This window comes from Propithecus coquereli, unplaced genomic scaffold (genome assembly GCF_000956105.1).
Source record: "Propithecus coquereli isolate 6110/MARCELLA unplaced genomic scaffold, Pcoq_1.0 Scaffold238, whole genome shotgun sequence".
Lineage (NCBI taxonomy): Eukaryota > Metazoa > Chordata > Mammalia > Primates > Indriidae > Propithecus > Propithecus coquereli.
The window spans coordinates 4,759,644-4,772,191 of record NW_012147930.1 but is presented as its reverse complement, the minus strand read 5'-3'; the positions used below and the strand labels follow the sequence as shown (position 1 = coordinate 4,772,191).

Here is a 12,548-nt window from a genome sequence, read left to right as displayed (position 1 = left end):
GCTATTGCAAGACAAGGGTAAAATAGGGAATTCAAGATAGGTGCGATTGATTGCCATAAAAATTCATGGAAACATTGGTTTAGCCTAAGAAGGAAGGCTGCAGACAAAGAGCAGGCGATAGAATTTTAGAAGGACACACAGCCTGAAGAACAGGTGGAGACTTCTAAGACAGAGGAAAGGTGTGCTTTCTCCCCTTCCTTCCCGAAGACCACCACGTGGGATAAAAAGAACCCCTAGAATAAAGTAAAAATTTCATCTTCCATGAAATTAGGAAACAACTCATACCCTCAACTGTAGAAATACTGCCCCAATATAATAGGAATTCAGACCACAATAACGGAAAGACTTTAAGAGCTGGTCCATACCTCTAAGATCTCCAGCTGGGAGTAAATTTCTTTGTTAATAAAATAAATGAAATTGGAAAGGAAGCGGTGATGTTTTCATCATGAGCAGAGAAAAGAGTGGTCGACTTCAGTAAACAAATATGTAAGATCTCTACGGAGAAAGCTATAACACTTTACTGAAGGGCATAAAAGGAGACATGCGTAAATGGAAAAAGATGCTATATTCTTGGATTGGAAAACTTAGCAGTATTCTTTATTCCAACTCCCACAAACAAATCTATAAATTTCACATGGTCCTTGGAAACATCTCAACAGGATTTCTTAAATGCAGTTTGTCAAGCACATTATAAAGTTCATATGGAAGAGTTATTGTGCAAGAACAGCCCAGATAATTTTTTTAAAAGAAGACTAAAGAAAGGGGAGCTTGCCCTACAAGAAATCAAAACAAACTAAGGAGGTACTGGCACAGCAGTGAACTGAGCAGTGTCCGCTGCAGCCCCGTTGAGTGCAGCAGTGAGGAATTACTTGCCTAAGTGCAGCCCAGACACTGGAAATGGGGAAGGCGTGGTGTGGGAAGACTTGTTAGTGCTGGATCCTTTCACATATCAAGTACAGCTAAGTAACTGCGGGATTTGTGGAGTAGAATGTACATGTTATACAGCTTTACAGTGTAAAGCCGATAAATCCTCTTAAAAGGGTAAAATATTAATAGATCTGTGCCAGGATGGAAAAACGTCCAAACAGATATGCTTCCACGAAGAAGCGAAGCTGCCGAAGAGTGTGTGTGGTACGATCCCACTGTGTTCAGCACGTGTCGCTCTGTTCTTCCCCTTCCTGGGGGAGCCCCTTCCTGGGGGGGATTGCATCCACCACCCCGATGATGCAGGCTTGGCCGTGAGACTTGCTTCGATCAGTGGCTTGTGACTCTCAGTCACTGCGATTTACACATGAGGCATGAAGAGCCATGACGGGGTTCTGCCATCGCTTTTTGCCCCCTGCAGGGAGCCTGGCATGACCCAGATAGAGGTTCTGTTTCAATCTGAATCCCAGAGTGAAGCACACACATGTAACAGAACTTCAGCCAACGTGCAGCTGACATGTAATGGGAACAGCAAACAAATAAATCTTTAACATTGTGAGCCACTGTAACATTGTTTGATACAGTGTAACAGCTGACAGGTACATTGTTAAACAGCACCAAAACCAAGCATACGTGTTTTAGGCACATACTTTTGAACATAGCTATAACAGGTCTAGTATATCTTAGAGAAACTTTTATCGTGTGTATTAACAGATACACACAAGGATGCCTGTTGAAGCGTTGCTATTACAGCAACCTGAATATACGTCAGTGAGTGTCTTAAGTTTGGCTTGCTATATATAACAGAATACCATAGGCTGGTGGCTTAAAGAACAAACATTTATTTCTCACTGTTCTGGAAGCCAGGAAGTCCGAGATCAGGGCAGTGGCAGATTGGGTGTCTGGTGAGGCCCGCTTCCTGGTTTGCAGAGGGCCATCCTCTGTATCCTCACGTGGGGGTCAAGGGTGGGGAGGAAACTGCTTTGTCTCCTATAGGGGCACTAATCCCATTTGTGAGGCTCCATCCCCATGTCTTGATCACCTCCCGAAGGCCCCACCTCCAAATAGCATCACCTTGGGGGTAGGAATTCAAGGTACAAATTTGGGGGAACAGGGCACAAGCATTCAGTCCACACAGTAAGGAAATGAATAAATAAGATGTGATGTATTAATATAACGGAAAACTATAAATCCATACAAATAAAGTGGATCCACATGTATTAACATATTAAAACTAAGAAACATAATAATAGGCAAAAAAGAAAAAAGGACTAGAATGATAGGGTACCCAGAGTAACTGGCTGTTATCTGCAGTATTTTATTTCTTTAAAAATACCTGAAGCAAATGTGGTAAAATGTTAAGATTTGACAAAGCTGGGTGGTGGGTTCAAGAGTATTATATATTTTTTTCTCAGTGACTAAAATATTTCATAATTTTTAATAAGCAAGTTCATAAATGTGAGGTGCAGTGTGAAGGCATTCATGTAAATTTTTAAAAACACACAAAACAATACTTATGCTGCTCAGAGGGACATTTATGTGTGTGTAAAAATATAAGAATGAATTGGAAGGTAGCCAGGCATGGTGGCTTATGCCTGTAATCCCAGCACTTTGGGAGGCTGAGACGGGAGAATCATTTGAGGCCAAGAGTTCAAGACCAACCTGGACAATGTAGCAAGACCCCGTCTCTAAAAAAATTTTTTTTTAAATGGCAGAAGAATCTGGTGCAGAATAATTTATAGCTTTAGCATTTGATATGATATTAATCTGGATAGTTTTCAAATTGGGATGGATCTAAGTCATCTGATCTAACGCCTTCATTTTGCAAAGAAGAACCGAGGCCTAGACAGGCACTGCGTGTGCTGCCCAGCGTCTATGGTTACAGAGGGGCACAGTCTCCCTGCGTGGCCGAATGTGTTCTCCATCTTTATGTTTTGTTTCGTGTTGTGTTAACTGAACTCAGAGCTAAACAGAGCCCTCCCAGCTCAGCCTTAGACTCCACATTTCATGCAAAAGCCTGTAGGGTGGCGGGGCAACTTGGTGGATTAGCAGGAGAAGAAGACGTAAAGTGCTGGCGATTGGAGCTTAACCTTGGTTTGATTAAGTAATCCCCCAGGAACCCCCCAGAGGGGAAAACAGTCCCATGTATAAATTTCTACACCCTTGCTCCCCTCCCCTTCTGAAAGGCGTAAATCTCCCCTGAAATGCCTTCCTAGCATTCAGGGCAATAAAGAGGTCACATTATATCTCCATAAATCTCCTGGCTGGCTGCTGCCGCTGCCATTCCAGAGGTGAAGGGGAAGTTGTTTTCTCCTGGCGGCCGCAGGCCTGGAAGGAAAAGCCTTTCCCTGCAGACCCATTGTCTGGGTCCCTGAGGGAACTGCCCTGGCAATTTGTTCCTATTTCCTTTCCGTTCTGCCAGCTTGTAGCAAGCTGGTTGCAAAGTCCACAGGCCCAGACTGGCCTGGTTCACGTCCCCCATGGCCAAAGCTCCCTCCAGTCTTCCTAGTAAATAAAGGAACAGCACCACGTGCGTGTCCGTCACTGAGCGTCAGAGTCAAGCCAGAGCTACCAGGGCTGGGGCGCTGCAGGAGATGCCGGCAGGTTGGCAGCTGGGGGAGCAGAGTGAAGCTGAGAACCCCTTGGAAAATGGGTTCCATTTCCCCATTTGGGAGATAAGATGCTTTTATGGAAAAATCAGAAAATAGAACCTGCCTGACTTTAAATTAAAAATCTTACGACATGAAACAGTGATGATGCTAGTCTGTGGCATATTTATTTACTTTAGTTAACATATAATTATCACGAATAAGAAACAAATTCGCACAGTTCAGTATCTAAATGGCACATGAGAGGATACAGTGACAAGTCTCCCCCAAGCCACCAAGATGCCCCCCTGAAAGCAACCAGTGGCATCAGCGTCAGTCTAGTCCATCCTAGAGATAGTATTGTATATATAAACACGTCCATATATGGATTCTTCTCCGCTTCTCTCTGTAAGAGAATATCATATGTGCGGTTCCGTACCTTGCTTCTAATATTAATATCTCACAGCATATATTGGAAAGAATTCTACGTCAGCACATAACAATGTCCATTCTTTATGGCTACACAGTATACGCTAATTATATTAACCAGTCTCCTACTGGTGAACATACATAAGCTGCTTTTCTAGTCCTCTGCTATGGCAAAAAATGCCACAGTGGATATCCTTGTACGTAAGCCCGTTTACACAAGCGTCAGTACATCTGGAGGACAAATTCCTAGAAGGGGAATTTCTGGATCAAATGACACATGCACTTATACTTTCGATAAGATATTGCCAAATTGCCTTCCCCACGGTGGACAAGGTCACACTCCGCATCGATGCCTGCAGTGCCTGTTTCCCCATCCCCCACTCCCAGGGCACACTGGGACGACAGAGGCAGGCTGGGAGGAGGCCTGGAGAGGGACATCCTCACCACCCGGTGACTTGGAGGAGCCAGGACCTGTGCCGGACTTTGTCCACAGCGTGACTGCGGGTAGCTCTTGCTAAGCTTTGCAGGGACACTCCCACACTTGCTGGGACTGTGCCCCGTGGCGAGGGCTCTGCCTTCCCTTCTGCAGGTGGGAGGCATGGTCAGTGCCGTAGCGATGCCCGAGCCCAGCTGGGGCTGCCACTCTGGGAGAGGAGGCACGTGGGCCCAAGCTGGAGAAAGTACTTTGTGTCCTTTTGTTTTAGGCTTGGGGGGATCCCAGGAAATTGAAGAAAATAAAGTAGACATCTCCAATCCTCCAACTTAGGCAGAGATGCTTGTTGAATTAACTGCTTATTTAACTAATTTAAACAAGGTTACAGGAAGAGAAAAATCTTAAAAACATGGTCCATATACTCATCATTTTAAAAAATCAACTCAAATTTCCATATTTCTTTACTGCAACTTTGTTTTCTTACTAGTTCCCCTATCATTGGGCATTTTGGTTGTTTTCAGTATTTGCCAGGAACATCTTAAAAATAGACAAGTCCCCTTTTAAAAAATTGATTCCAATGAATTATTAGAGGGGTTTTATTGCTAGCAACAGTGGGCTGGTTTTTAGTGCAACATGGTATAATTTTCCATATACACATCCATCTATTATATATAATATAATTTTATGTACACACATGATACACACACGTGAGGAGATATCTGGCAATGCATAGATAACTCTCATGGCTGAATTACGATGACGTGTGTCCGGGAACATGGTGTGTCACGGCCAGGCAGCCGAGCAAACCAGGAGCAGAGCCCTGGGATTCATGCCACTCTACTGGCATTTCTGCTGCCTCGAGAGATGCTCTAGGGCGTTGGGTTTTTGTCGAAGCCGGATGGGTCAGTGTGCATTGCGTTTCTGTTGTGTGCAGAACGCTGCAGATGGCGTAACCCAGCAGAGAGCAGTGATGCTCTGGGAGGGTGAGGCTTGGGTCACTAACCTTACGGGAGCTTAGTTGAGGCCCTCACCTTCTCTGGACCTTGGTTTCCTCCTCTGAGTGTTCACGGAACTCCCCAAACTCCACTTGAAGGCTCGTAGTCTGTGTGCCACTTGCCCTTCCAGAACCTCCCAACGCCCCTCGCACAAGGATTGGATGTGCAGAGCTGACCCACTCAACAAGGCAGGTCCAGTGGAGGAAGGGCGGCCTTCACACGGTCCCCACAGGCCAGCAAGTGGCAGACATGCTCAGTCGCTGGTCCTCAGCCAGGGCTCTGGGGGCTGAGCCCTAGACCCCCATCCTGAAGCCCAGGGAACTGCAGGGACCCAGTGCTTCGTGCGATTTTGTGCATCTCTTTCCTGGCATTCTGCGGGCCCCTGTGTGTCAGCCGGTGACACTGGGGAGAAACGGGAGTGGAGGGGTCTGTTTGCCAGGAATGTAGGTCTCACACTCAGAGGTCTGAGGAGGGCAGCTGCATGTCCTGAGTTTAAGCCAGAATAATTAGCAATGTGCTCCCCGCCCCTTGGAAGTGTCCTATTTTGGATGATGAGCCACATGGCTCCCTATCATCCCTGAGGGGTGGCGGGAAAGGAGAGCCTTGTCCCAGGTGTCAGGGCGGGGACGGTGGGGCAAGGTGTCTGTGGACACAACAGCCAGAGAGACCCAGGCTCCTCCGCATGGGGACTAGTCTTAGCTCCCTCTCAGAGGCCCCACGGGGAAAGGGTAAGGGTGACAATGAGGCAAAACAGTATTTGCAAAAATGTAGTGGTACAGGGAAAAAATATCAGCATTAAGGAAAGTTTCAAAAATATAAATTTAAAGCTCAACGCAATCTTTGAGTACTCCCTTCTTTTCGTTTGCTCCTTTGCCTACTTTTAAAACGGTGTCCCAACCCGTGCTTCTCAGGTGGGAAGGGGCTGCCACTGTGATGATCTAATGGGAGTCTACAGAAGTCACATTCTTGGTGACTGACACCACAGTGCATAAGAGCAAGGTAGCAGCCTGTGTCCTTCCCGGACTTAGCCCTGCACAGAGCATTGCCCAGGTGCATTGGGATGTTTCTCCTGGAGCTAGTCACTAACCCTGCATTTTTTTTAATTTTTTTTTTTTTTTGAGACACGGTCTCACTCTGTCACCTAGGCTGGAGTACAGTGGTGTTGTCATAGCTCACTGCAGCCTCGAACTCCTGGGTTCAAGTGATCCTCCCACCTCAGCCTCCCAAAGTGTTGGGATCACAGGCGTGTGAGCCAGCCTGCCTGGCTCTGACCCTGCATTTTATGGGGAAATCTTCATGCTGTAATTGTATCCCCAAGTGTGAACGTTCGTTGAAGGTCTTAAAATCTAATCTTGACAATGGTGAAGGTGAGGCATTGCCCAGATGGGTGAGCTAAGGAGCATTGACGCAGATGTGCCTCGAGAAGTTTCTGAGATCAGAGGAACTGGGAAAACAGCGTGCATGGGCCCTACAGCCCTCCCTGCCAGCATGTCGTATCAGGACTGATTCTCAACTACTGCCAGCAGCTGCTGCTGGGGAGAGGGTGGGCCCGAACATGGTCAAGGCATGTGTGGGCAGGTGCTGGTGGGGGGGCCTGTGGCTAAGAGACCGCCTAGTCACCTGGGTTCCATCCCAGCCCTGCTGTTGACTAGCTCTGTGGCCCGGGACGGACCCGGTTTCTACACCACATGCCATGCCTCATTGCCCTCCCTCTCCTGGGCCAACCCCCCATGCAGACCTAGGGGGAATGGAGGTAGATGTTTAGAAGTTCTTAGACCTTCCAGGAGGAGCAGCGGGTGCACAGAGGCCAGACAGATGCTCAGCTCTTCCTGATGAGTCCGTTCAGCGACAAGGTGCGGGTTGCTTGGTGGGGCCTTCGAGCTCTTTTCTTTGTAATTTGTAAAACTTCTTTGCATATTAGGGGGTTTATCTTCCTCTAGTCTATCATTTGCTCTTCAACCTCTTCCTCCTCTCTCTGTCCCTCCCTCCTTCCCTTGTTTTTGGTGTTTTTTCCTTCCTTTCAGAATGTCCTTGCTTGTTTGTGATTTTTTTAAAAGCCTGAGTCACATTCAGTCAATCACTCTGACCTCAGGCCTGCAGCCAGCCCCTGGGTGAATGCCGGAGTCCTGTCCTTTAGCAGTTGGACGCGGGGGCCCCAGGCCCTGCAGGGCGACACCAGAACTTGTACCGGCTTCCGTTCAGGGGCTGCAGGAGCTTCCCAACGAGATGCTTTCATCCCACAGCTGGGGCCTGTGGGCCCCTGAGACGGCCCCATCACGGGCCCCATCACAGGCATCTGCCTGAGCCTGACAGAGCCCAGAAGACCTGAGGCTCAAGAGCTGCCAGGAAAACTTCGGCGCTGTCTGCTCCTTGCACCCCAGACCTCGGCGCCAGCCGCAGGGGCAAATCTGGGCCTGTCGGGAAATCCAGGCTCAGTCTCTGGTGAACTTTGGATGGGACTTGTGGCTGGAGTTCAGCAAGGGACATCTGGGTGGGGCCGGGACTTGGTTCCTGGGGGAAGGTCTCCTTTGGGCGGGCAGCCTCAGGCTGGGTCTGGCTTTTTCCAGGAAGCCCCCCCTGACTTGGGTCCCCTGAGTTCCCTGCAGCCGCCATTTTGTAGCAGTGACCAGCTGCACTGGGCATGGACACTTTTCCTTGTGTTTCTGTGTCTTCCTTCCCTGAATGTCCGAAGATCTGAAGCTGGAAGTGGAGGGCTGGGGGCCAGGGAGGAGGCCCAGGCTCGATGCATTTGGCACGTTTAATGTAATTGCTGGTTTTGAGTTGTGTATCCCGAGCTATACCAAAACAACTCCGGGCAGGGATTTAGCCCCAATTTTTCTAACATGTTTGTATGTCCAGCACTTACTACAGGGGCAAGTATAGCAGACACATGGCAAATGTTTGAGCTCCAATGCCCTCCACAGAACAGTGGCGGGGCCGAGAGCGCATCACCTCTGCCTCTGGGCTGCAGGTGAGGGTCTCTCCAACATGAGCTCGGGGGAAGGTGTGAGGGACACACACAGACCGGGCTCCATGGCACCCGTGGGACGGCTGGCACACAAGTGGCAGCCTGAGCTTCCTCCCCAGCAGGCAGGAGACAAACCCAGCATTAGTGCAGTGCCTAGAGGGTGTTGCCAACCCAGACCCTGGCCTCTGGCTTCTTTCCTTTCTTCTCCCTCCCTTCCTCCTCTGTGTTTCCTTCCCCGTCCCTGATTTGCTAACCGCTCTTTAGCGGGGCGGGTGGGTCCCCAAGATGGACGGAGCAGGTCAGGGATAAGGTCGGAGCCTCTGCGTCAACTGTAGGAAGTTGGGGGTGGGGTCCTTCAACCTCCTGCCCTACATTTTTCTTTCAGGCCCTTGGACAGGAGTAGTTGGCCTTGATTCCTAGCAATAGCCACGCTGTACTGGATGTCTAAGAAATACGGCTCAGTTTGTGCCCTCCTTTAAAAAAATTTTTTTTTTTTAATTTTTAAGCAGGGCATGGATGAAAGCGAGTTTTTCCCCCATCCTTGGGGTTAGGACACAATTCATTTTGTGCTTTCGATTGCTAAAATAATCATTGATGAATACATCCCATGAGCAGGACTTGGAGACCTAAGCACACACAGTAAGCCTTGCTGTCCCTGGGCTCCTGGCCGGCATGGCAAGCTTGGTGGAGTCTGAGCCCTAGGCAGTGCTGAGCCTGGGGGAGTGCTGTCCCCTGTTGGGACAGTTTGAGAAAGGTCAGATTCCCGAATCTCCTAGCTCTTTTGTTTGTCCTCCCCCCTCCCCAATAACCCAGCACCAAGGGTTGTGCCTGGCCTAACGCCCTCCCTCCCAACCCTGCAGCCCCAGCCTCCCAACAATAATCCATCACTGTTATCTCATGTGGTGTTTGCAAAGCTCTTTACAGCCATTGTTGTAAGTTTTTCCTCTCATTTGCAAAGCACTTTACAACTATTATTACAAGTCTGCCCTCCAAATGTGGGGTGATGCCACCCACTTCCAGGCTGGACTCCCACTGCCTCCCACGAGACTGAACCAGTGCCCAGATGCCCAGCTCCGGTGGGTGGGGCTGAGGTCAGAGGCCTCCGCTGTGCCCCCTGCCTGAGGAATCACACTTGCCCTGGGGAAGTCCCACCCAGTGCCTTTCCTTGGAAGGAATGAGCAGCAGTTGTTACCAAGGGTCACACCAGATGGTGGTGCTGGTCTGGGGCTCAGCCTGTCACCCCCACCTCCCCCAGAGTAGGTGCTCAGCAGCCAGGTTGCAGCTTCATTCTCTCCATTCCTCAGCCCAGGAAAAATATATATGTGTCAGATGTAAGAGGGTAAAACGTTACCCTCCGCTGTATAGATCGGGAGCTACTTGGGGTGATCAGATTTTTTTCTTGGTATAAATTTAAGGGGTACAAATGCACAGATTTGTGCTTCTGTTTTTTAATCAGATTTTTAAAAATAGTCAATTATGACATTACAGAAAAAGAAAAGTCCACGCAATTTATAGACTAATAAAAGCTGCTGCCTGGTAATCTTAGCTGCCAACACAGCGTTTTCTGTGCTGCCGTTTTCATTTAACATCATGGGGAAAGCATTTTCCTCTATGGATACATTGTCTTTATAATAATCATTAAAAAAATTTAGGTAACATTTCATTGAGCAGGTTGGATAGCAAGATTTTGTGGTAGAAAATAAGGAAACTGAGGCAAATTTGGAGGTGCAAAGGGTTGTCTGACTTTTCCTCCACTGCTGTTGTGACACCTGGCCCTTCTGTGGCAGTGGGACTTCTCTGCGGGTGGGACGTCTGCACTTCCTACCCTAGACAAGTGGTGTCTGCCACCAGTCGCCAGCTCAGTCGAGGGTATGTTCTGGAAATGAGTTGAGTAGCGTTGCTCACTACAGATATGCAGGTCCAATGCAGGGACCAGATCATTAGCATTGGGAGAGCAAGGCTCCCTCTTAGCTCCTGTGACATCTATGATTAAATAGCAGATGCTCAGTAAATATTTGTCAGTGACAAATACAAATTTGCCAGTCTCCAGTGACTTTACCCGGCCAGTAAGATAGTTGCTTGAATGTGTATCCCGGCTCTGAGGCCAGCCTGGAGGAGTTCCCGCGGCAAACCTCTGTGTTGGGTTCTCGAGGCCGCAGTGGAAGATGAGTGATCAGCAGAGAGGAGACTCCCCGGGACTGCTGGGTCCTTTAATATGATTCTGTCCCTGAGTACGAAACAACGAATGTAAAGAGAAAAGGGAATCTTCCCTCCAAAAAAGAGGAACAGAGTATGAGATTTCGGACTGTGGAATTTAAATGAACTAGAGCATAGGAAAGAAACTGGTTTACTTATTTTTAAAAGAAGAGTGTGAATCTTCATCTGTCAGAGCAACGTGCTAAGATATTTATGAATAAAACGATAGAATGTCTGGGATTTTCTTTAAAAATTCAATACGGGAGAAAGTGGGCGGAGGGGTAGGTAAGACAAGATTGACTACCCATTCTTGGAAGCTGGATGATGGGTAAATGAGTTCATTTAAATATTCTGTCCACTTCTGAATGTGTCTGAATTTTTTTTGTAATGAAGAAAAGTAGAATAAGAGGGTTGCACTAGGTTTGGACTGGAAAGATGTGAAAAGTCCCCCGTCTCCAAGCGTGATTGAGGCTGGAATGCAGCATCTTGGTTCAACTTTGAGACTGCAGCGCCATCTAGTGTTTATTGAGGCACCCATCAAATGACAACCTTGCTAGCGCTCCCCTCCGGGTGCGGGGTTGGCTTGGTCCTTCTGTGGACTCCTGGCCTCTCTAGGAGTCCGGGGAGGGTCTGACGGGCCACAGGCAAGGGTTGTGGAGGTGGCGATGACGGTGTTGACGTGGTCCAGGTGGGAGTAAGCCTTGGATGGCAGTTTTATGTGCCGCTTTGAAGGCAGGTGACCTTGGTATAGGGCCCTCAGTGTGACCCAGGTGTAAAAATAGCCTCTCCTGTGACGGCAGCGCCCTGGCCTGAGCAAACAGCCCCTCACACCTGCACATTGTTTACTCGGTGCGGACACACGGCTACCTGTTTGCAGGTGCAGATGACTGTTTGTGTACCCAGAGTTGGGGGTAGGGCTCCCCACCATCCTCTTCTCCAGCCCACATTCCTTTAGAGCAGGTAGCTGGGCCACAGAACTAGCAAAACGCGCCTCCGTAAACCCCTGGGCTGAGTCCCAATGGAGGGAGAGCTCTTTAATGTTCACGCCACCCCCATCAGAACTCCCCCCACCACCTTCACTGGAGAAGAATCTACCTTTCCTCTGGCGGCAGGACAAGAATGGTCTGGAGACCAAGGTGGTTGTGTTTAGGGACAGAAAATTAGGATGGCAGGGAGTCAGAGACTTGTGGAAGTTCTGAGTCAGGCTTTCTGTATAACAGATCACAGGGAATAAGAAAACTGGCCCAGCCTGTCTTACCAGGGCAAAGGGAGTGGACACAAGTGGAATTTGTCAGTTGTGACATTCTGCAGACGTGGAAGATAAAGGTGACAGGGAGGGAGGAGTGAAGGGGAGTGGAGAACCAAGGCAGCCTCTGGTGGGAGGGGCAACGCTCAGCCCCTCAGAGCAGCTCTAAGGTGGCCTTGCTTATATAATAATAATCACCTATATTTTATGTACCAATAAGCAAAAAAAAATGTCAAACTATGATACAGCAGCCATACGTGTATATTACGATAGGCATGATGAACTAGTGAAGGCTTTTTTGCAGGACAGTTTTGGAAATTCTGAGAACTTGCAAAGGATATAGTAGAATAAAATGTTCATAACGTTGGCGACAATCTATATTTTCTTTATACATTTTGATACTTTCTGATTTTCCTAAAGTAAATATTTATTATAATTTTATTCAAAGGGAAAGTAATCTTAATTTTTAAAAGGCAAAAAAAAAAAAAGAGAGAGAGAGAGAAAGGTCTGAGTGGACCTCAGTGTTAGGTGGGAGCCCGAGGCTGGAGGCTCTGAATGTAAGATCTGGGCTGAAGTCCGGGCACCCATCTCCCAGCCCAGCCTCTGGTGATCCCTGTGATGGGCTCGTCCTTTGCTCATGCGTGAAGGACTTGTGTCTGGGACAGCCAGAGTGAAATCGTCCACTTCCCATCGAAGCCCTGTGAGCTGCTGCTCCAGGACTTGGGGTCGGCATGAGGACGGACAGCCTTTCCTCCTTCTGAGGAAAGGG

At 48.4% G+C, this 12,548-nt stretch overlaps 1 protein-coding gene across 3 annotated transcripts in view; it reads left to right on the top strand.

The window, feature by feature from the left end:
* Positions 1–12,548, top strand: part of GATA4 (GATA binding protein 4) — a 73,785-nt gene that overhangs the window by 52,573 nt on the left and 8,664 nt on the right. The window lies entirely within an intron of this gene.